We start from the raw sequence: 22,492 nt of genomic DNA, 5'->3' as shown, positions 1-22,492 counted from the left end.
CCATGATAACTTGACCAGGGAAGATAAAAAGAAAGATATTAAAGACTTCCCAGAATTCAAAGAAAATGACACAGAATACCCAAGTTTATGAAACATAATGAAAGCAGTGCTAAGAGGAACTTCATAGTACTGTCTTTGTAAAGTCATTGGCAAAATCTGATACTACCACAGTACACTTGAATGCAATAAAATAAGGAGAAGCAAACACACCCAAGAGTAGTAGACACATAGGAGAAATAGAACAATCAGGGCTGAATTCAACTAAATAGAAACAAAGAAAATGATACAAAGAATCAACAAACACCAAAAATGTTTTGTTGTTGTTGTTGTTTTGTTTTTTGTTTATTTGTTTTTTGAGAAAATGAAAAAGATAGAAAATTTCCTGGTTAAATTACCTAAAGGTAAAGGAGACTAACCCAAATTATCAATAGAATTGAGAATAGAAACATAACAACAGAAATAGAAGAAATTTAAAAAAAATTTCAGATCCTACTTCAAAAGTCTGTACTCAACAAAATAGGAGAATCTAGATCATGTATACTATTTTTTATACAGGTAAGACCAAAGTTAAATCAAGAGCAGATAAACTATCTAAACAGGTCCATATCCCTTAAGGAAGTCAAAGTCATTAAATACCTCCCAAGTTAAAAAAAAAAACAAAAAACAAAACAAAAACAAAAACAAAAACAAAAACAAAAACAAAAACAAAAACAGGTACAGATGGCTTTAGGGCAGAATTCTACCAGACCTTCAAAGAAGACCTAAAACCAATATTCCTCAAACTTTTCCATAAAACAGAAACAGAAGGAAGTCTGGAAATCTACTTAATTCAGTATATAAATCTACGATTACTCTGATACCTAAAAAAACAAACACAAACAAACAAACAAACAAAACAGAACCCAACATAAAAAGAGAACTTCAGAGCAATCTCACTTATGAATTTAGATGCCAAAATTCTCAATAAAATTCTCGCAAATTGAATCTAAGAAAGCACCAAAACGAACATTCACCATAATTAAGTAAGCATCATGCCAAGAATGTGTGAGATGCCTTTGCATATGTGAAAAGGCATTAATATAATCTACTATATAATCAAACTCAAAACCACCTTGTGATCATCTCATTAATGTTGAAAAAACACTTGACACAATAGGCTAACCCTTCATGTTAAATGTATTGGAGAGGACAAGAACTCAAGACCTACACCTAAACATAATAGAAGCAATATTCTGCATATCAACAGCCAATGTCAAATGAAATATTTGAAGCAATCCAACTAAAATCAAGGATAAGACAAGACAATATAGTATTGGAAGTTCTTGCAAGAGCAAGACGACAACAAAAAGTGATCAAAAAGATATAAATTGGCAAATAAGAAATCAAGGTACACTATTTGTTGATGATGTGATAATACACAGAAGCAATCTCAAAATTCTATCAGGGAACTTCTACAACTGATAACTTCAAAGTTGTTGGATATAAAATTATCTCAAGCAAATCAGTAGCCTTTCTTTATACAAAGGCTAAACATACTGAGAAAGAAAATAAGGATGCAATATGCTTCATAATTGTCACTAATAATATGTGGTTGAGGAACTCTAATAAAGCAAGTGAAAGATCTGTATGGAAATAAAACTTCAAGTCACTTTCTGAAGAAATCAAATAATACATCAGAAAATGGAGAAGATTAACAGGCTCATGGATTGTTAGGATTAAAATAGTAAAAAATGACCATCCTACAAAAGCAATCTACAAATTTAATGCAATTTCTGTCAAAGTTACAACACAATTCTTCACAGACATGAGAAGAACAATTTTCAATATCTGATTAAAAAAAACCAAATCAAACACAAAACAAAACAAAAAAACAGGATAACAAAAATGATTTTTAACAATAAAAGAACTTCTGAGAAAATCACCATTCCTGACCTCAAGTTGTACTACAGACAATCATAAAAACTGAGTGATATTGGCACAGAGACAGACAGGTCATTCAATGGAATATAATTAAAGACCAAAAAATAAACCCACACTCTTATGGATACTTCATGTTTGGTGAAGAAGAAAAGGACATTGTCAATAGTACAAACTGGCAACCTGCAGATTGTCAAAAAGTCTTCATTAATCCTACATTTCATACTGGGCTAATGTGCAAAATACATGAAGAACTCAAGAAGCTAACCTCCAAAATCCCAATAAAAATATCATGTAGAACTAAACGGAGAATTCACAAGAAAGGAATCTCAAATAGCCAACAAGCACATAGAGAAATGTTCAAAGTCTTTAGTCATTACAGCAATGCAAATCAAAATGATGCTGAGATTCTACTTTATACCAATCGGAATGGTTGAGATAAAAAAAATCAATTGACAGTAAAATTTGGTGACAGTATACCCTTCCTTTACTCATAGGATTGCAAAGTGGTACAAGAACTTTAGAAATCAAGCGGGAGGTTACTCAGAAACCTGTAAATGGATCTACCTGAAGATCCAGGTACTCCACCAATGGGCATATACCCAAACTATGCCCCAACATACCACATGGGTATGTCCTTCACTATGGTCATAGAGTACTTATGTGTGATAGCCAGAATCTGGAAAGAACCCAGATTTCACACAATGGAAGAATAGATACAGAAAATATAGTTCTTTTATACAATGTATTATTCAGCTAGTAAGAATAAGGACTTCAAGTTTTACAAGCAAATTGATTCAACTAAAACATAGCATCCTGAATGAGGTAACTCAGACCAAAAAGGATATGCATGATACATACTCACTAATAATTAGATATTAGCCAAAATGGTATAGAATACCCAGATACAATCCACAGAACTCAAAAAGTTTAAAGAGCAGAAAAACCCAAGTGAAAAAGCATCAGTTCTACTTGGGAGGCAGACTAAAATAATCATGGGAAGTAGAGGGAGCGAGGAACCTGGTTGGGAAAGGGAGGGAAAGGGAAAAGTGGAACCTGATTAATTGGACAGAAAAGAAGCCCTATTAGCATGCAGAATTGATGGCAATATGTAACCAGGAGGGGTGGGTTGTATGGGGACACTGTACAAAGTATTATAGCCCTGGGAGGTACAAGACTCTCAGAATTTTAAGGAAGAGACCTTAGATGAATTGTACAACAATGGGGAAAGGGAACCTGTAGAGTTTGTAAAGGTCACCTCTAATGGATGAACAGGACATGAAGTGGAGGTATATGTTTGTCATCCCACAATCAAATGCTCTGACAAAGAATCTTCCCTAGCCAAAAGAACTGCAGGAACTAAGTGGCAAAATGCCTGAGGGAAAGGCAGTCCAGTGATCGGCCCAAATTTTGATTCATTTCAACGGGAAGTTACAAGGCTTGACACTATTGCTGGTGCTTTGATATGCATATAGACAGATACTTCGCTTGGCTGTACTCTGAGAGAACCCAAAAGCTGCTAACTGAGACAGTCGAAAATGCATACACCCAGCCATTGAACTGAAGTTGGGAACCCTGTGGTTGAATTAGGGAAAAGGTGAAAGAAGATGAGGAATTGAACCACCCCATAGGAAGATGAGCAGTCTCAACTAACCTGGACCATTTATATCTTTCAGACACTGAGCCACTAACCAGGCAGCATATATGAGCTAGTCTAAGGCCACCAACACAAATACACCAGAAGACTGCCTGGTCTGGCCTCAGTGGGAGAAGATGTACCCAACCCTTGAGATACTAGAGGATCCTGGGAGTAGAGAGTTCTGGAAGAGGCACAGACATCCATTTAAATGTAAGTGGAAGGAGAATGGGAAGGAGGACAAAGAACTATAGGAATGTGAACCAGGAGGAAGGCAAAGACTGGACTGTAAAAAAAGGTACATTTTTGTCTGGTTAGGGATGTGGCTCAGTAGGAAGAGTAGACATATAACATGCATGAAGACTCAATATCAACTAAATCACATTAGAGTCATACAACTACAATGCCCCCTTTCATGAAATAGAAACAGGAGGAAAATAATTTCCAGGTCATTTCTATTAGAGAGAAGTATGAGAATATCCTATGCTGCATTGGATCCTGTCTCTCACACACACAAAAAGCGTAGTTTTGTTTAATCACTTTTCTGATATTTTTGTGACTTTCTTAAAAATTTCCTTCTCAGCCTTAGTATTTTACCTTTTAAAATATTCATTTTATTTTTGTGTGTCTGGAGGGGGAATGTGAGCAAGGATATGTGCACATATGCTCTATATGATGAGTATCCAAGAAGGATCTCTTGAAACAAGGAATTGTGAGATTCTTGAGTTGGGACTACATGCCCTACTTTTTCAGAACAAGATGTGCTCTTAACCATTTAGTCATCTCTTCAGGCCCAATTTTCAACATTTGGTTGTTTATATTTTGCTATCTTCTTCTGGTATAAACATAGACAAACTAAAAATGTATTTTTTTCTTTTATAAAAAATATTTTATGTATATGATCTCATTGCCTTTATGTATGCATGTATGTATACTACATGCCTGCCTGGTGCCAAAGGAAGTCTAATGACAGTATCATAACCCCTGAGACTGTAGTTAAGGATTGTTTCAGTCAGTTGAGGCTATGTACCGAATCTCAATCCTCTGCAAGAGCAAAAGTATTCTGAAATCCTGAGCAATCTCTCCAGCCCCCCCAAATAAATATTCCATTCTTAAACACACTTTTAAGGCTATAAATATTACTTTTGTGATATCTAAATAATTTTGATATATTTCACTTTTGTCCTTTATTTAACTCAAATCTCTAAAAACCCTACTGATTTCTTCATGACATCAATTGATTTAAATTATGCTGATGGGATTCCATAGGTTTGTTTGAAAATTTTTAAATAACCTTCTGCTTGTTATTTCTGTGTAAATTTTGTGAATCTCAACAAGATTTTGCACATTTGGAACGTAGAGGCTCATTTTGTGACCTGATGTATGACAACATAGTTATACTTTTATCAAACTTGTGTCATTCTATTTTTCAACTAAGCTGTATCTGTGGAACAGTCCATTGACCTATTGAGCCCTGGTGTATGAGATCAGTGTAAAAGTCTTTTACAGTGTCACAGATTTTTTGTCAACTTCTGTTATAATTACCAAGAAAAAAGTCTTCAAGTTTGCAACTTTAGTAGTAGCTGTCTTTGCCCATGACATTAACTTCTGAGCTTTGCATTAATTATTTCACACTCCTTTACTGGAAGATAGAACACTTAGTGTCTTAGGGACTAACAGAAAATAAAGAGACATCATGGCTATGGGAACATTTTAAAGGAAAAAATTTGGGCTAGCTTACAGTTTCAGAGGTTTAGTCAGAAAGTGTGGAAACATCTAAGAAGACATAGTTCTCTAGAAAGAGCTGAGATTTCTACATATTGATCCACAGACAGCCACGAAGAAACTCTCTTCATATACAGGGGAAAGCTTGATCACTAGAAGCCCTCAAAGCCCACTCCCACAGAGAATGATTTCCTCCAATGCCACGCTTAGTCTAAAAAGAATATATTTTCTAATGCAATCACTCTCCAATGGCCAAGCATTCAAATGCACGAGTCTCTGGAGTTCAAGCATATTTAAAAAACTACTCTGAGGATGTTTCATTTTCTTGATGAATTGAGTCTATCATTATGTGGAATCCTTTATGAGGTATCTTCATTTCTCTGGAATCTGTGTATAGGAGAAAATGATAAATTTCATCCCCATCCATAAATTGCTAATTGTTTTTGCTAAATTGCGTGTCAATTACATTTTTTTTCAGAAAGCCATTTAAAGGATTTTCTCTTCCTTAGATTCTTTAAAAATTTGATGGTAATATGCCTTGGTGTTTTCTTTTTGTTTTAGTAAGAATAAGGTTCATTCAGTTTCATTAATCTGTGTTCATAAGTGTCATTGAATAGGATAGATGAAAAATGCCACAGTGCATGAAGTCTGTGTCATGACATCATAAGAACTGGTCTTTGAAGTTCAAGAATGTACTCAAACACTGGGTATCCAAAACCTTCTGTAGTATCAATGTTTGAAAGATATGTGATCCAATGGAAATGATGACTTAGTGGCTTAGGTTGTTAGATTAGCCTGGAGTGGCTGGAAGTTAGTTAAATTTAGAAGCTTTTGTCACTGAACAATAAAAAGACTACATTTCCTGGTCCTCTACATACATATGCTCCCTCACATGTATGGTCACACATGTGAACAAAAATACACACACTATACATTTTTAACGTTGTAATAAACTTTTCTTATTATTTCCTGAAAGAAATTTTCTGCCCCTTTGTTCACAGCCTTTCCCTCAGGACTTCAGTTGTCCCAAACTAATTATCTTTGTGTGGGCAACAGAGCTATGCTCATTTTATCGGGCTTACTTTCTTTGGTGCCTTATGTAGGTGATTCCCTCTGATGTCAATGAAAGGTATATATGATATACATGATCTATCACATATGTGGACTGGGGCCGGCAAAATGACTTACCATTTCAAAGCTTCTGTCACCAAACCTGATGACATGGTTTTGATTCCAAGGACATACAGAAAGGAAAGAGAAAGCCAAGTTTTTCAGGTTGTCTTCTGACATCTACATATATGTCACAACAGAAACATAAACTACATAGATAAATAGATGGTAGGTAGAGAGATAGATGGAAAGATAGTTAGATAATGACATATGATAGGTAGAAAGATGGGTAGATAGATAAATATATAGATAATGTAAAAATGCGTATTGCTAAGTTCCTCTGCATTTTATGTTACTTTTCTCTTGTAACTCTTATTAGTCAAAACTCTTAAAAAAATACTTCATAGGAATTTCTGAATTATTTCCTTAACTCTGTAAATCCAGAATCTTTTGGAGAGTAGTGTATGTCTTTACTGAAAATTATCACTGCTAGAAAGATCTTCATTATTACTACCATTCTCAATTCATCTATGCAGGGCTCAATAAAAATCCTGGGATACACACTGCTGAAATATCATCCCACACCATTCCCATCAATATGAACTCTTCTAAGTAGGAAACCTAACAATTTTGACAAAGCTTTCTGCACAATTAATTAAAAGTGGAAGAAGCAGAAACAAACAGACTTACATGATCAGGAAGGCTCCAGAGAGTTGAATTGTTATCAACCTACCAGGACCCAGTGAGGCAGTCTTGGAAGATGTGGACAGGAAAATGCAGCCAAAACCAATGAAGGAGCTGTGAAACAGACCTTGGACAGTCATTCTTTCAAGGTCAACACACTGTTTTGACACTTATTTATTTATTGTTTAATTTTTTTTCATTCAAATCTTCCTTTGATGTTTTCATGATATATACCATTACGGTAATTTCATCTTTAGGTTGCCTGATATGACCTTATTTAAGGAAAGTGAGAGAAGAATTTGAGACATTTTATTTCCTTTGTTGACTACATTTTCTTAAATCTTTCAAATTTGTGATACCCAAGCAAGTTGAAGAGTAAAAAGGATTTGAAATATCATTGACAGCGGGAATGAAGTTTATTTTATTAACTATACTACCTGGTAGGTGTTTAATTGTATAATTACAATTCCCATAGGGACAATTTGTGAAAAGAGAACATACATAATAAATGGATAGAACACACAGTAAATTTTACACTATTAAGATAAACTAAAGGCTCACAGAAAATGTTTTACCACAAGACACAACATAGAAAAGCTAGGGAGCAGTAATGAACAGAAGCAAATAACCTCAAATGCTCATTCTAAAGAACAGGTGATGTATTTGTGCACAGAAACATAATATGGGAATACTAAAGTCTATCTGAGTCATAAGTAATAACATATTATCAGAAGTGAAAAAAATGCCTTACTCAGAATAATGTCATAACAAGAGACAAGTGATTCTAGCTCAGATATTTGAAGCCTGTGAGTTCAAGAGAATGGACCAGACTCTGAAAATGAGCTCCCATGTGTATTTGTTGTCTTATGGTAAAAGGCATTTGTAGGAAAAAATGATCCTATCTTAGAGGAATTAGAATAGTCAGGTTAGGTTCAAACTCTGGTTTCCTTTGACTATTCAAATGGGAATTATGAAGGTTCCAAACCGACATGCCATATTGTTTCTAAGAGCATATTCTCAGTTCAGCTAAGGAACTCTGTGGGCTCCCTCTCTTTAAAAGCTTTGGAAAATTTCCCAGGTTCCCTAGTCATAGGAACAGGTTCACTGAATAGGATCTTCCATGTCTGAACCACACCCAACCTATTAAACAATCCATGAGGTGAATCAATGTTGTAACAGTAGAAAAATTGCAGAGTCATCTTGAAGGGCATACTAACTAGGCCTGAAAAATATGATAGTGCTTGTTTATCTCAGAATGTTTCAGTGCCAACCTATCCACTGAGACAGGGACTTTTGGTGGGGAACTAAGTGTTGAGTGGAAACAAGATATTCATTTATAAAAGATTTCAGAGACTTTAAAGTGTTTTATATACTAGACACATGGGATGACAGCTTTATGTATAAAGATACTTCCCAACAAACCTAATGCTTTAAGTTCCATCCCAGGAACCTACATTGTTGAAGGAGAGAACCAACTCCCAAAAGTACTTTTTGGATGGCCACATGGACTTTGTTCCATATGAACAAATACCTACCTACCTAAATACTTACACAATTACCTACAATGGGTGAATAAAATAAATTGTAGTTATATACATAGACAGATACATGAATAGATAGATAGACAGACATACAGACAGATGATAGATGAATATAAATCCTACATGGACTTTCCTATCTACATATGTACTTGATACACTAATAATTGTGGATAGAGTTACAGCACAAGTTTTTGGAAAGTTTGTTAGCATACATAAAAGCCCAGTATGCAAATACTGGATATCTCTTAAATAGCATACTTCTGAAGCATGAAGGCTCACTATAGTGATTTCTCTGATTCAAGCACCCTTTGCCATTCTATCATGAAGGAACACACTTTACTTTTGATTCTAACTTAAAACTTACTATCAACTGTTCTAATTTCCTAATGTTATAAATTCTTTCTACTACCCTAACTTCACTAAATTATGTAAATCAAGATAACTTCATAAAACTACATAAATAAAATCACAAATTGCATAAAATCATTAATTGATCTAGATATAATTATCTCAAGAAGTATGAACCTCATATTGGTCTTTCAGAAAATTGACCAAAAGAGTAGTACTCTCCCACAAAAAGCATTCACACCATGTTGTAGGCAGTGAGGGTGTCTTTGTGTCTACTCACAAAATGTCAAATAAATTAGGAGAATAGCAATGACAAACATGAGAAAGCACATAAGTAGCAAGAAGCAATCCTGTAACAAAGACTCTCAGGTTGTACCACAACAGAACTCATCCATTGTATCTCTGTTGGATGTTGGGCCATGTCCAGGAAGATCACTTGCTCACATAACGTCTTATTGAATGATGTCCACAGCTGGATATAGAGATTTGAATAGGATTGGCCTCCACCTGTTTGTATTTGAATGCTCGGTATAAGTGTGTGGAGTGTGTGGTATTTCTTTACAGAGATTAGCAAATGTGACCTTGTTGGAGGAAATATGTCACTGGGATGGAATTTCAGCTTTTAATAGTTCAGTTGAAGTCCAGTGACTTTCTCTTCCTAGTGACTGTCAATTCAGATGTATAAGTTAAGCAATCATATACATCTCTGTGCCAGCATGCTTTCTGCCATGAGGATAATAGACTAAACTTCTTAAACTGTAAGGAAAAGTAAATGTTTTCATTTTAAAGAGGTGCCATGGGCATTGTTTCTCTTTACAGAAATATAACATTGAATAAAATACTGGGCATGATAGTACAAATCTCTAATTCCAACAATTATGAGGTATAGTCTTAGGAATCAGGTGTTTAAGCTTATGTTGTAGTTTGCCGTGAAGTTATCTTTATTTTGATTCTATGCAAGGGTTTTTTGTTTGTTTCTTTTTCTTTTTTTTTTCTTTTTTCTTTTTTTTTTGGAGCTGAGGACTGAACCCAGGGCCTTGTGCTTGCTAGGCAAGAGGTCTACCACTGAGCTAAATCCCCAACCTATTTTGATTCTAATTCCACTGCCCCAAGGACAGCTGCCTAGTCACATACTCAGGAATCAGGTGACTTCACCAGAACCTTCCCACTGAATTTGTAATGAACAGGTGAAGGGCAGGTACAGGATAGAAGTAGGCCTGTCATTGGAAGAGAAGGAAGGATGGCAGGAGAGAAGTTTGAAGGAAGAGGAGGAGACTAGAGGAGAAAGAGAGAGACAGGAAGGAGAGAGAAGGAGAAGCCGTGGCAGGACAATATGGAAGGTGATGTTAAGATTCTGATCTGTGTATTTACAGGTTGTTATCAATGTTCCTAAGGGATGGATGGTATCGGGCTTTGTATGTTTAAGTGGGCAATTATATCTTATTAATTGGATCTAAGATTATTGTGTTGTGTGTTCTTTTATGTGAGGGTTTGAGTTTAGGAAAGTATGCGGCTGGGATGTGTTTCCACCAATATATCTAGCAGATATCTTGGGGCACTGCGGTGCAGGAACTACTGAGGTAAAAGACAACAATGCATATATTATTTTTATATTTTTACAACAAAAAGGTTATCCTAGGTTATGTAGAAATTACATAGAAAAATTGGCACTAGCCTGGTGTATATGTGATCCCATTTCAATAATAATTGAACATATATATTTGTAATTATACCAGAAACTATTATTTTTATATGTAATATAATTTTACATATAATAATGATTTTCACTTCTAATGATTGCTAATTATTCAATAATAATATTATAATTTCATACTTTTCATAATTAAAGGTATGCAGTGAAAATTGGAGTTACAAGCTACTCTTCAAGGCTCTATTTTCACACTTGAAAAAGAAACAATGACTTCACTTACTAAAATTTAAAGAATGGTGGCTGGAAACTCACCCTGAAAAAGTAGTTTTATTATTGAAATTGCTTCTGTTGAGTTACAATTTTCCTTGTAATACATACTAAATTTCTTTTCTGCAGTTTTTGTGATACAAAATGCGAATTTATGTACCTGTTCTTTTGAGAATTCACTCATCTCTTCTAGGGAAGGGAGAATCTTTTTTGTTAAACTCATTTTGCTTGATCTGCATCTAACATCAAACTCATCTCTTAGTGGAAGAGTATAAACAGGAAAAAAAAATCACTCCAGTCTGAAAATGCTGAACATGGATCTTTAAAATAATCAGCATGTAAATACTATAAATGTGCTGAACCAGTCCCTGTATATACAAGCAAATGTTGTATTATAAAGTGTTGGAGTTTGTGTTTAAGGATGGCTTCTTCCTAAAGAAATACAGCAGAGTTCCACTAAGCACATTATTGCTCACCTCACTTCTTTCACAATAGCTATGCAAATTCATATTCTCTTGACATCATCACTCTGATAAAAATGTAATGAAGGATTAATTTTATAATAGCACCTGAGTATAATTCATTACTAATTTACCTAAGTACATCTATTCTCCATCATGTTTTTTTTACCTAAGGAATATTTTTATCTTAGAGTAGCTTGACAGTTATAGAATACTCACAACAGTGATACTGAAAGCTATCATGGAAATCAAGCCCATTTCTCAAGTCATAATTTCTTTCCTGAGTTTGGAGCATGTACTTCAATTTATAAATTGAAATTCATTTTAAATTATATTTTAAAAAGTTGTTGTTCTTTAACTTGGCATATATTAGAAACTATGATCTAGGAAACAGGTGTGTTCATTGGTACAATTTACTATTCAAGAAAATCAGGACATAAATTATTAACATTTTCCCTATAGGAAATCACTTTAAAATTTACATTTTATTGTTAATCATGGACCATTTTTCCTTTTAACTCACAAACCTAACAAATTCCAAATTTACTTAGATCAGCACCCATTTTTTTCCAGACCAAGCAGTAATATAGTTACACACACTAATCGTATCCTTGTGTTGATTCATTACTGGCTAAATTGTATCGCCCTATCTCTTCAATAATTAAAGAAAAAAATGTATAGACTACTTTAGCTAAAAGATCTTAATTTCAGGGACTGATGAGATACCTCAGTTGGCAAAGTGCTTGCTGAGAAAGCATGAAGATGTGAATATGGTTGTTAGGACGTATATATGAAATTAAGATATAACAGCATAATCCTCCAACTCTGTAAAGAGGCAGACACAGGTTGATTTAATGAAACCAGTGAGAGAGATAGAATGCCTCAGAAGTTAAGGCATTGAATAATGAAGGAATATGCCTAAAGACATTATTTGTCCACCATAAATATACATACATGTGGAAAAATATATGCAGCAGCAAAATTCTATACTTTTTTGGCAGAATTACACTATGTCCCACTATGTGAATCATTCTAACGGCATCACCTGAAAATTATCTTGTAAGGTAGGATTTAGCAAAGCATGAAAGTGTTTGCACTGTATGAGCAAGACCCAGAACAGAACAACATCCTGTGCTTCACAGCATCAGTCATCTTCCCGTGTTTTGAAATCTAGGCAGATTATACCATTTTTTTAGCCAAATGTTACTAATGGTATTTATTTTTAAGCATATTATTAAATTAGAATCTACGAACATATTCCTCCAGTGATTGTCATTTCATTATACATGATTAAGCCTGAGGATTTATTAAGAACTTTTTGTGGTTCGGTGACTTGATTTCTCTTGCTACTAAAACTATTTTATTTTACAAATGTAATACAATGTGTATATCTATTTTTCTAGTAGACAGCATCTTGGTTACTTCAGATAATTGACAATTCTGGTGAAAATTTCACGTGTTCATACTTTGGCAGAAATATTTTTTTTCTGCTATTGGAATTTTTTAAAAATTGTATTTAATCTTTTTTTTTCAGTACAGATTTTATCCTGCTCCCAGTCAACCTTCTGACTATTGCACATCCCATACCTCCTCCCTCCATCTCCGTCAGGATGTCCCCATCTCCTCCACAAGCTCCAACTCACCAGAACTCCCCACTCCTTGGGGCCTCCAGTCCCTGGACAGTTAGATGCATCTTCTCTGATTGAGTCTAGACCTAGCAGTCTGACTGTGCTTATTGCCTCATTTCAGCTGGTGTATGTTGTCCGGTTGGTGGCCCAGTGTCTGAGAGATCTCAGAGGTCCAGGTTACATGAGCAGGTCTTCCTACATGGCTGCTCTCCTCCTTAGCCTCTTCCAGCTTTTCCCTAATTCAACCACAAGGGTCAACAGCTTCTGTCCATTGGTTGGATGAAAATATCTGTATCTGACTCAGTTGCTTGTTGGGTCTTTTACAGACCAATCATGATAGCCCCTTTTCTGTGAGCATGCCATAGTGTGTCATAGTGTGATAGCACTAGTGTCAGGTTTTGGGGAGGCCCCAAGGCCCAGTGTTGGAAAATCTGAATCATATGTTTTTGGACCTATCTCTTAGTCTTCCTTCTCTTCGTCTCTCTTTGGAGGCTTCATCTAAAGTGAACACAGTGCTCCAAAACTTCAAAGTTGGGGCACCTTCAGGTTCTTATCCTATTATATCTATTCACTACACAGCACTCCAGTATGTGGCCCTGTCTACTCCATTCTTGTTCAGTGTTAAGTGAAGCATTGTTATGCTTTGCAAGATTTAGTTGTTTAATAATTTCTCCATTGTTCTGACTTGCATTTTGAAAATACATGTCTTTCATCAAGACCTCTGACCCTCAATATTCCTTGTTTTCTAAGTGTTGTGGGGCTATTTCTAGGGAGACATGAATAATAATGGGTGACAAAAGGAAAAAGTTCTATTTAAGTCTACCATGCTCCTGACCTCCCATTCTGCTCCCCAATTACATTTCTACCCAATTCCTCATTCCATCTGCCTCTTAAGACTATTTTATTATTCTTTCAATGTGAGATTCTAGCATCCTCAATTGTGTCTTTCTTACTTCTTGTTTTAGCTTCTGTAGGTTTACGTATCATAACTTGGGTATGCTGAACTTTATTGTTGATACCCACTTATAAGTGAGTACATATCATGCTTGCCTTTTTGGGGGAGAGGGAGTCTGGGCTACCTCAGACAGAATGGAAAGGAGCAGGAGAAATGTCCAGATGGCCTTGAGAATTAATAGAAACTTACAAGTGGCACAGATAGGGAGCTAAAAGGTATCTCCAGGACAAAACAGAGACCTGTGATAGGGAAGTGCCAAATAATCAATTGCGGGGAACTTAGCTGTGACTCACAGCATTGGAAATCATTTCCTGTAGGCAGGTAGGAACCTCAGTGAAGTAATATGGTCACAAAAACACCCACAATTTTTTCAAGCAAAATTTATCATTTACACAAGAAATTCAGAGAATGCCACCCAATAATTGGGACAATTTGAAACACATCCCATGTGCAAACACCAATCCCTAACACTATTATTGATAGTTCTATGCTTTCACACAGGACTCTAGCATGGCTATCTTTTGAGCAGCTCTTCCGAGCACCTGGAACTAAAGATAATGCACACAGTAAAACAAGTGGACTCTTTTAAAAGAGGAGGGAGGAAAATTGTGAATCCTGAAGGTGATAGGAACTCCACAGCAGAGCCATCAGAGTCAATTACCTGAACTCTTAGGGATATGAGGGACTGAATCACCAACAAAAGCACATGCATGTGCTGGACCTATGCTTTACAAGCAGCACATGTACAATTTGGTCTTCATGTGGATTCTAAACAAATGGAGTAGGAGGCTATTAGAAAACCTGTTGTCTATCAGTAGAATAAGTTCTTCAAGCTGGATTGCCATATCTGGCCACAGTGAGAGAGGAAGCACCTAACCCAACAGAGATGTGCAGGAGTGGGAGAATAACCACGAAGTTGCCCATTCTTCCAAAGAATTGGGAGATGGGGGGAATGATGTTGTGAGGGAGTTAGCAGGAGGAGAGGAAATTGCAGGATGCAAAGTGATTACTACTAAGTGATTACTACTACTATTGCTTCTACTTACTACTACTACTTATAATAATAATAATAATAATAATAATAATAATAATAATAATAATAATAATAGACTATCTTGCTAAAGCAGTTAATATTTTGATGTAACATTTAAGAGAAAGGAAGAACTCTTATCAGCATGCGGGTCAGCCCCAAACAGCTGTATTGTGAAAATTCTACTAGAGTTTGGATGTATAGGTGGTGGCTTCCCTCTCCATTAACATTTTTGTCTCCATATATGCTAGCGTTGAATGAGATTGTATAGCTGAATCTAGATTTCTTGCAGCTATTTAGCAGTCAATATATAATGAATATTTGGACCTCAGTTAAGGTTCTAAAGACCCTTGCTTTATTCATACACAGAAATAAAAAAAATCAGTCTTATGTTGGTCAGTTATTCATATTCATAAAATCTTTTATTCAAAGATGATAAAATTTCTACGATGCCAACTTGGCATTACTCCATAACATCAATTCATCTTAAACTACCTCGTTAGGTTATCTTTCTCTGGGGCAACAAATATTTGTTCATCTATAAGAACTGGGAGCTTCAAAATAACAATTGACCTAATTTATAACACAATAAACCAAAGTGTTCATTGAACTTACTTCCAGAACATGAAAGAGGGATGATCATAGACACATAGATGCTCCCAAAATATTGGCTCACTGCAAAATCTCACTATCATATGGATAACAATATCATGAATGGGATATCAATAAGTATTTTTCAATAAATATCTGCTTCTATATATAATACACCTCTCAAGATAATTTATTGCTAAAGAAAGGCAATGAGGAATAAAAGTTTGAATATTAAGGGAATTATTTACAACATAACTAAAAACTTATAGAAAGAACAATTTGTTGACATAAATGTTGAGGGAGAGATGGGTAGAGAATTGAAAGATTCATAGTAAACTCTTAGTGATCATTCCCAGTGACATAATCCATCTAACAATTCTCTACCTCCTAAAGGATCTGTAACTGCTCTAAACAGAGTTACTAAAGAATCACCCTATGTCTATCAAGCATCTCTCATTCAAACCACCACATTGTATACTTTCATTCTAATGGACCAAATGTAATATTGCAGTGCAAAATACATTGAGTTTCCATAGACTTTCTCAGATTCAACACTGTTTTAAAGTTCAGATGCTCTCCTGAGAGTGAAGGCAATCTCTTAAGTCTAACCCCATATTTAAAAAGAAAATGTTATGTACTTCCTACAGAAGCTTTATTATTATTACAAAAGATAAGGATAGGGGTATTATGGGGGAAATACTGGGCCAAACCATGACCAAACCTGAGCAAATTACATACTAAATACTCTAGTTACATGTGTATTATCAACTGGCTTAGATGATTCTCTACTGAAGATTTGTGACTTAGAACATTCTCTTCCTAGTAAGCTCATTACAATCCCTGAGTCCAGGTATCCTAGGCAGATGCCCCATGAAACTGGTAACTCCAATAACCACTTTTTTTTTTTTACCAGACTTCACTTTTACATGTACATGAAACTCTTTTTCACAACTCTCTGCCATGCTGGGGCCTGCCTTCCTTGCCACGTGCACTATGGCATCAATGCATGATCCCACCACTCATGCATTTTTCCATTTTTCAAAAAGAAAATATTATATGGAAGACACTTCCAATTCCAGATTCCAAATTATAATGACCATTGATTGTCTTAAATCTTGAGTCACACTAGTCTGTTCCTTTTTCATTCAAATATGCCCTAGAAGTAAAATTATTCAACTTCATCTCACAATTTTCAAATTTGTCCAGGTGGGATTTTTCCCTGAGAATCCCCTTTCTTTTCCGCCAAGTGGAGTAGAGGGCCTTTTCTTAACTGTGCTGATATCTTGACCAGTCATAGTCTCTTTTACAGCTCATGCCTTAATGCAGCATTAAGCCTCAGACTATGGTTTGTGCTTTCCATATTATAAATTATATCTTTCTTTTTTCTGTAATTGAATAGAGAGAATACCTTATGTAATGTATATGTGTGACACATGTCAATTAAAAACCTACAATAGTTACAATAGAAGATGCATAGAGGAGGCAGAAGGGATTCTGGCATAGAGTGAGGCATGGGAGATTTGCCCTGGAAGATGTATCTGAGTAATTCCTTGCCTCCTTACCTTTCCTCCAATGTAAACTACAATCTTGATCTATGAGCTAAAATATACCCATTCTTCTTTATGTTATTTTATGCATAGTCATAATCTTTGTCATAATCATAGTCATAGTGACACATCACATCACCAGGAAAAGTAAACAAGTAACCAAACAAAATTTCTGGGACCTTATCCTAATTTTCTTAAAGAAAATGTACAGGATACTTCCAGGTTTTGCCTGCACCCAGAACTGTCATGATCCCACAGCTCTCTGTATGCAAATCCCATTGGGGAGAGAGATGGACTCTTAGAAATGTGGACAATCCTGAGAGTTCAAGGGATACCACCACTCCTGCTCACATTCCTGGTCAGAGAGGAACCGCCATAGAGCCCTCTGGACACAGGAACCTAGGAGGAGTAAGAACAGGATCCTTCCTGTCTCTGCCTGTGCACAGATGTGAAGGCCAGACCCCAGGAGATATGACATATTTGACACAGAGGTAAGACTACAACTTCTACTCCAAGGGGCCTGCCTGAAGCCCTAAGGGCACAGGAACCCAGGAACAGTCAGAGACAGTATCCTTCCGGTTTCTACCTGCACCAAGAGCTGACCCTGTGACACAGCTGTCTGTACCTAGATATTATGAGGAGATAGCTGGTCTCCAGGAGTGGTAAAACACAAGATTTCAGGAGGGTCAAGCCACTGTCAGAGACAGCAAGACCAGCTAAAACCAGAGACAATCAGGTGGTGAGAGGCAAGCACAGTAAACTAAGCAACATAAATCAAGATTACTTGGCATCATCAGAGCCCAGTTCTCTCACAAAAACAAATACTGGATATCTCAACACACTGAAAAAGTAAGATTTGGATTTACTATCACGTCTCAGGGGGAGAGAATTGGACCCTGTGAAGTGTGGACACACCTGAGAAACCAGAGGAAACAAATACTTTCTGCCCATTTTTCTGACCCATGAGGAAATTGCTTCATGACATCTCTGCCACTTGGGCAGTAGGACCTAGGAACAGTAAGGGACAGGACCTGTCGGGTGTCTGCCTGCACCAAGAGTTGAAAGTCAGTCACCAGGAGTGCCTACCAAACTGAAAGCAGAGTTGTATGTTCCCTGATCTGACTAAAAGAAAGCAGGTATACAGGAGTGCTGACACACAGACATACAGGAGGGCTAAGCCACGCTCAGAGTCAGCAAAAAATGACAGCACCAAAGGCAACCTGATGGTGAGAGGCAAGAACAGGAACCTAAGCAATAAAACCAAGACCACTTTGTATCATCAGAGCCCAGATTTCTAACCAAAGCAAATACCTGATATCCAAACACACAGGAAAAGCAAGATTTGGATATAAAAATCACATTTTATGATGATGTTGGAGGACTTTCAGAAGGACATAAAGAACTCCCTTAAAGAAATACAAAACAACACAAATAAACAAATAGAAGCCCTTAAACAGGAAACACAAAAATTCCTTAAAGAAACTCTTAAAAAATTACAGGAGAATACAACCAGACAGGTGAAGGAAATGAATAACACCAACCAGGATTTAAAAATGGGAGTAAAAACAATTAAAAAAAAAAGAAAGAAAAAAGAAAAACCACAAAGGGAGACAACCCTGGAGATTGAAAAGCTAGGGAAGAGACAGGAGTCATAGATGAACCATCACCAACAGAATACAAGAGACTCTCGGGGCCAGAAGATACCATAGAAAACATCAACACAACATCCAAAGACAATGTAAAAATGCAAAAGTTCCTAGCACAAAATATCCAGGAAATCCAGGAAATAACGAGAGGATGAAATATAGGAAATAGGTATAGAAGAGAGTGAAGATTCTCAACTTAAAGGACCAGTAAATATCTTCAACAAAATTATAGAAAATAATTTCCCTAGACTAAGGAGAGAGATGTGCATATACATAGAGAAGAAGCCTACAGAACTCCAAACAGATTGGATGAGAAAAGACATTCCTCCTGACACATAATAGTCAAAACACCAAATGCACAAACAAAGAACAAATATTAAAAGCATTAAGGGGAAAAAATGTCAAGTGACATATAAAGGCAGACCTATCAGAATTAGAACAGATATCTCACCAGAGATTATGAAAGCCAGAAGTTCCTGGGCATATTTCATAAAAACCCTATGAGAACATAAATGCCAGCCCAGTCTACTATACACAACAAAACTCTCAATTAACACATAAGGAGAAAGCAAGATATTCCATGAAAAAACCAAATTTACACAATATCTTTCTACAAAACCAGCCCTACAAGGGATTATAGATGGAAAACTCCAACACAAGGGGCAAAACTACACTCTAGAAGAAGAAAGAGAGTAATCTCCTTGCAACGACACCAAAAGAAGAGAGACATGCAAACATAATTCCACCTCCAAGTATAAAAATAACACGAAAGAACAATCACTATTCCTTAATATCTCTTAACATAAATGGACTCAATTCCCCAATAAAAAGACATGGAAGAAGAGATTGAATACATAAAGAGGCCCCAGCATTTTGCTGCATACAGGAAACATACCTCAGAGACAAAGAAAGATACTATCTGAGAGGAAAAGCCTGGAAAACAAATTTCCAAGCAAATGGTCAAAAAAAACAAGCTTGGGTAGCCATTCTAATATCTAATAAAATCGACTTTCAATCAAAAGTTATCAAAAAAGATAAGGAAGGACATTTTATATTCATCAAAGGAAAAAAAATCAACCAAGATGCACTTTCAATCCTAAACATCTATGCTACAAATACAAGGCCACCTACCTTCATAAGAGAAACCTTAATAAAGCTCAAAGCACACATTGCACCTCACATAATAATAGTAGAACATTTCAACAACTCGCTCTCATCAACGGACATATCATTGAAACAGAAATTAAACAGAGACAAAGTGAAATTGATAGATGTTATGAAACAAATGGACTAAAGAGATATTTATAGAGCATTTCATCCTGAAACAAAATATACTTTATTGTCAGCACCTAACATTAGCTGCTCCAAATTTGATCATATAATTGGTCAAAAAATATGTCCCACTGAGAAAAGAACTTTGATATAATCCCATGCATCGTATTGGATCAGCACAGACTAAGACTGGTCTTCAATAACAACAAAAACTAGAGATAGCCCACATATACAGGGAAGTTGATCAATGCTCATCTCAATGGTAACTTGGTCAAGGAAGAATTAAAGAAAGAATTTAAATACGTTTTAGAATCCCGAGTGAGGTAAGACAAATACAGAAAAACACACACGATATGCACTCAGTGATAAGTGGATATTAGTCCAATAGCTCGAATTACCCTAGAAAAAATTCACAGAGCAATTGATGTCATGAAGAAGGATGATCAAAATGCAAATGCTCCACTCGTTCTTAAAAGAGGGAACAAAAATATTCATAGGAGGGGAAATGGAGGCATAGTTTGGAGCAGAGATTGAATTAATGGCAATTAAAAACCTGCCCCACATGTGCCATATGTGTGTGTGTGTGTGTATGTGTATATATATATATATATATATATACATATATATATATATATATATATATATAATCAAATACAGATGTGAATGCTAGCAGCAAACCACAGAACTGGGAACAGGACCCCCATTAATGGAATTAGAGAAAGGAGTGAAAGAGTTGAAGGGTCTACCAACCCCGTGTGAACAACAATACCAACCAACCAGAGCTCCCAGTAACTAAAGTACTACACAAAGACTATACATTAACTTATCCATGCCTCTAAATTCATATGTAGCAGAGGATGGCATTGTTTAGCACCAATGGAAGGAGAAGTCCTAGTCCTGCTAAGATTAGACCCCCAGTGCAGAAGAATGTTGAAGAGGCAGAAAGTTGTGTGTGGATGGGGAGGAAAACACCCTTGTAGAAAAAGGGTGGATAGGGAGCTTATGTCTGGGAAACCGAGAAATGAAAAAACATTTGAAATGTAATAAAAAAAATCCAATTAAAAAAAGGATTTAATGAAAATGAAGGCACAGCATACTGAAACTTACAGGACAAAATCAGAGCAGTGGCTAAGAGGAAAATCATAGCTCTGAGTGCCTCCAGAAAGGAAGAGTAGAGACCGTCCACTAGGAGTGTGACAGCACACCTAAAATCTCTAGAACAAAAGGAAGCAGATACACTCAAAAGGAGTAGAAGGCAGGAAATAATCCAATTCAGGGCTGAAAGCAACCAAGTAGCACCAAAAAGGACTGTACAATGAATCAACAAAACCAGGAGCTGTTTTCAGTTTTTTTGTTTGTTTGTTTGCTTGGTTGGGGTTGGGTTTATTTTTATGTTGTTTGTTTTGTTTTGTTTTTTGAGAAAACCAAAAAGATAGATAAACACTTAGCCAGACCAACCAGAGGGTATAGAGAATGTATCCAAATTAACAAAATCAGAAAAGAGAGAGAGAGACAGAGACAGAGAGAGAGAGAAACAGAGAGAGACATAGAGAGACAGAGAGAGAGACAAGAGCAGAATCGGAGGAAATTAAAAAGATCATTAAATACTATTACAAAAGCCTATATTCAACAAAACTGGAAGATCTGGGGGGTTAGACAATTTTCTAGACAAATATCAGGTACCAAAGTTGAATCAGGACCAGATAAACCATCTAAACAACCCCATAACTTCTACAAAAATAGAAGAAGTTATTAAAATTTCCATAATCAAACGGAGCTCAGCATCAGATAGGTCAAGTGCAGAATTCAATCAGACCTTCATAGAAGACCTCATACCAATACTGTCTAAACTATTCCACAAAATAGAAAATATAGAAGCACTACCTAATTACTTCTATGAAGCCACAATTACTCTTATACCTGAACCACACAAAGACCCAACAAGGAGAGAGAACTTCAGACCAACTTCCCTTATGAATATCAATGCAATAATACTCAATATTTCTTGCAAACTGAATCCAAGAAGACATCAACATGATCATCCATCATGATCAAGTAGGCTTCATCCCAGGGATGCAGGGATGGTTCAATATATAGAAACCCATCAATGTAATCCACTTTATAAACAAACTCTGGGGGCAGAGGAGCATGAACATTCCATTAGACAGTGAGAAAGCATTTGAAAAAATTAAACACCCCTTCATGATAAAAGTTCTAGAAAGATGAGGAATTCAAGGTCCATACTTAACATAATAAAAGCTGTATACAGCAAACCAGTAGCTAAGGTTATACTAAATGGAGAGAAACTTGAAGCAACCCCACTAAAATCAGAGACTAGACAAGGCTGCCTACTCTCTCCCTACTTATTTAATATAGTAATTGAAGTCCTAGCCAGAGCTGTCAGACGAAATGAGGGCAAAATGATACATATTGGAAAGGAAGAAGTCAAAATATCACTATTTGCAGATGATAAGATTGTATAC

This window comes from Rattus rattus, chromosome 10 (genome assembly GCF_011064425.1).
Source record: "Rattus rattus isolate New Zealand chromosome 10, Rrattus_CSIRO_v1, whole genome shotgun sequence".
Classification (NCBI taxonomy): domain Eukaryota; kingdom Metazoa; phylum Chordata; class Mammalia; order Rodentia; family Muridae; genus Rattus; species Rattus rattus.
This window is presented reverse-complemented; position numbering follows the sequence as displayed.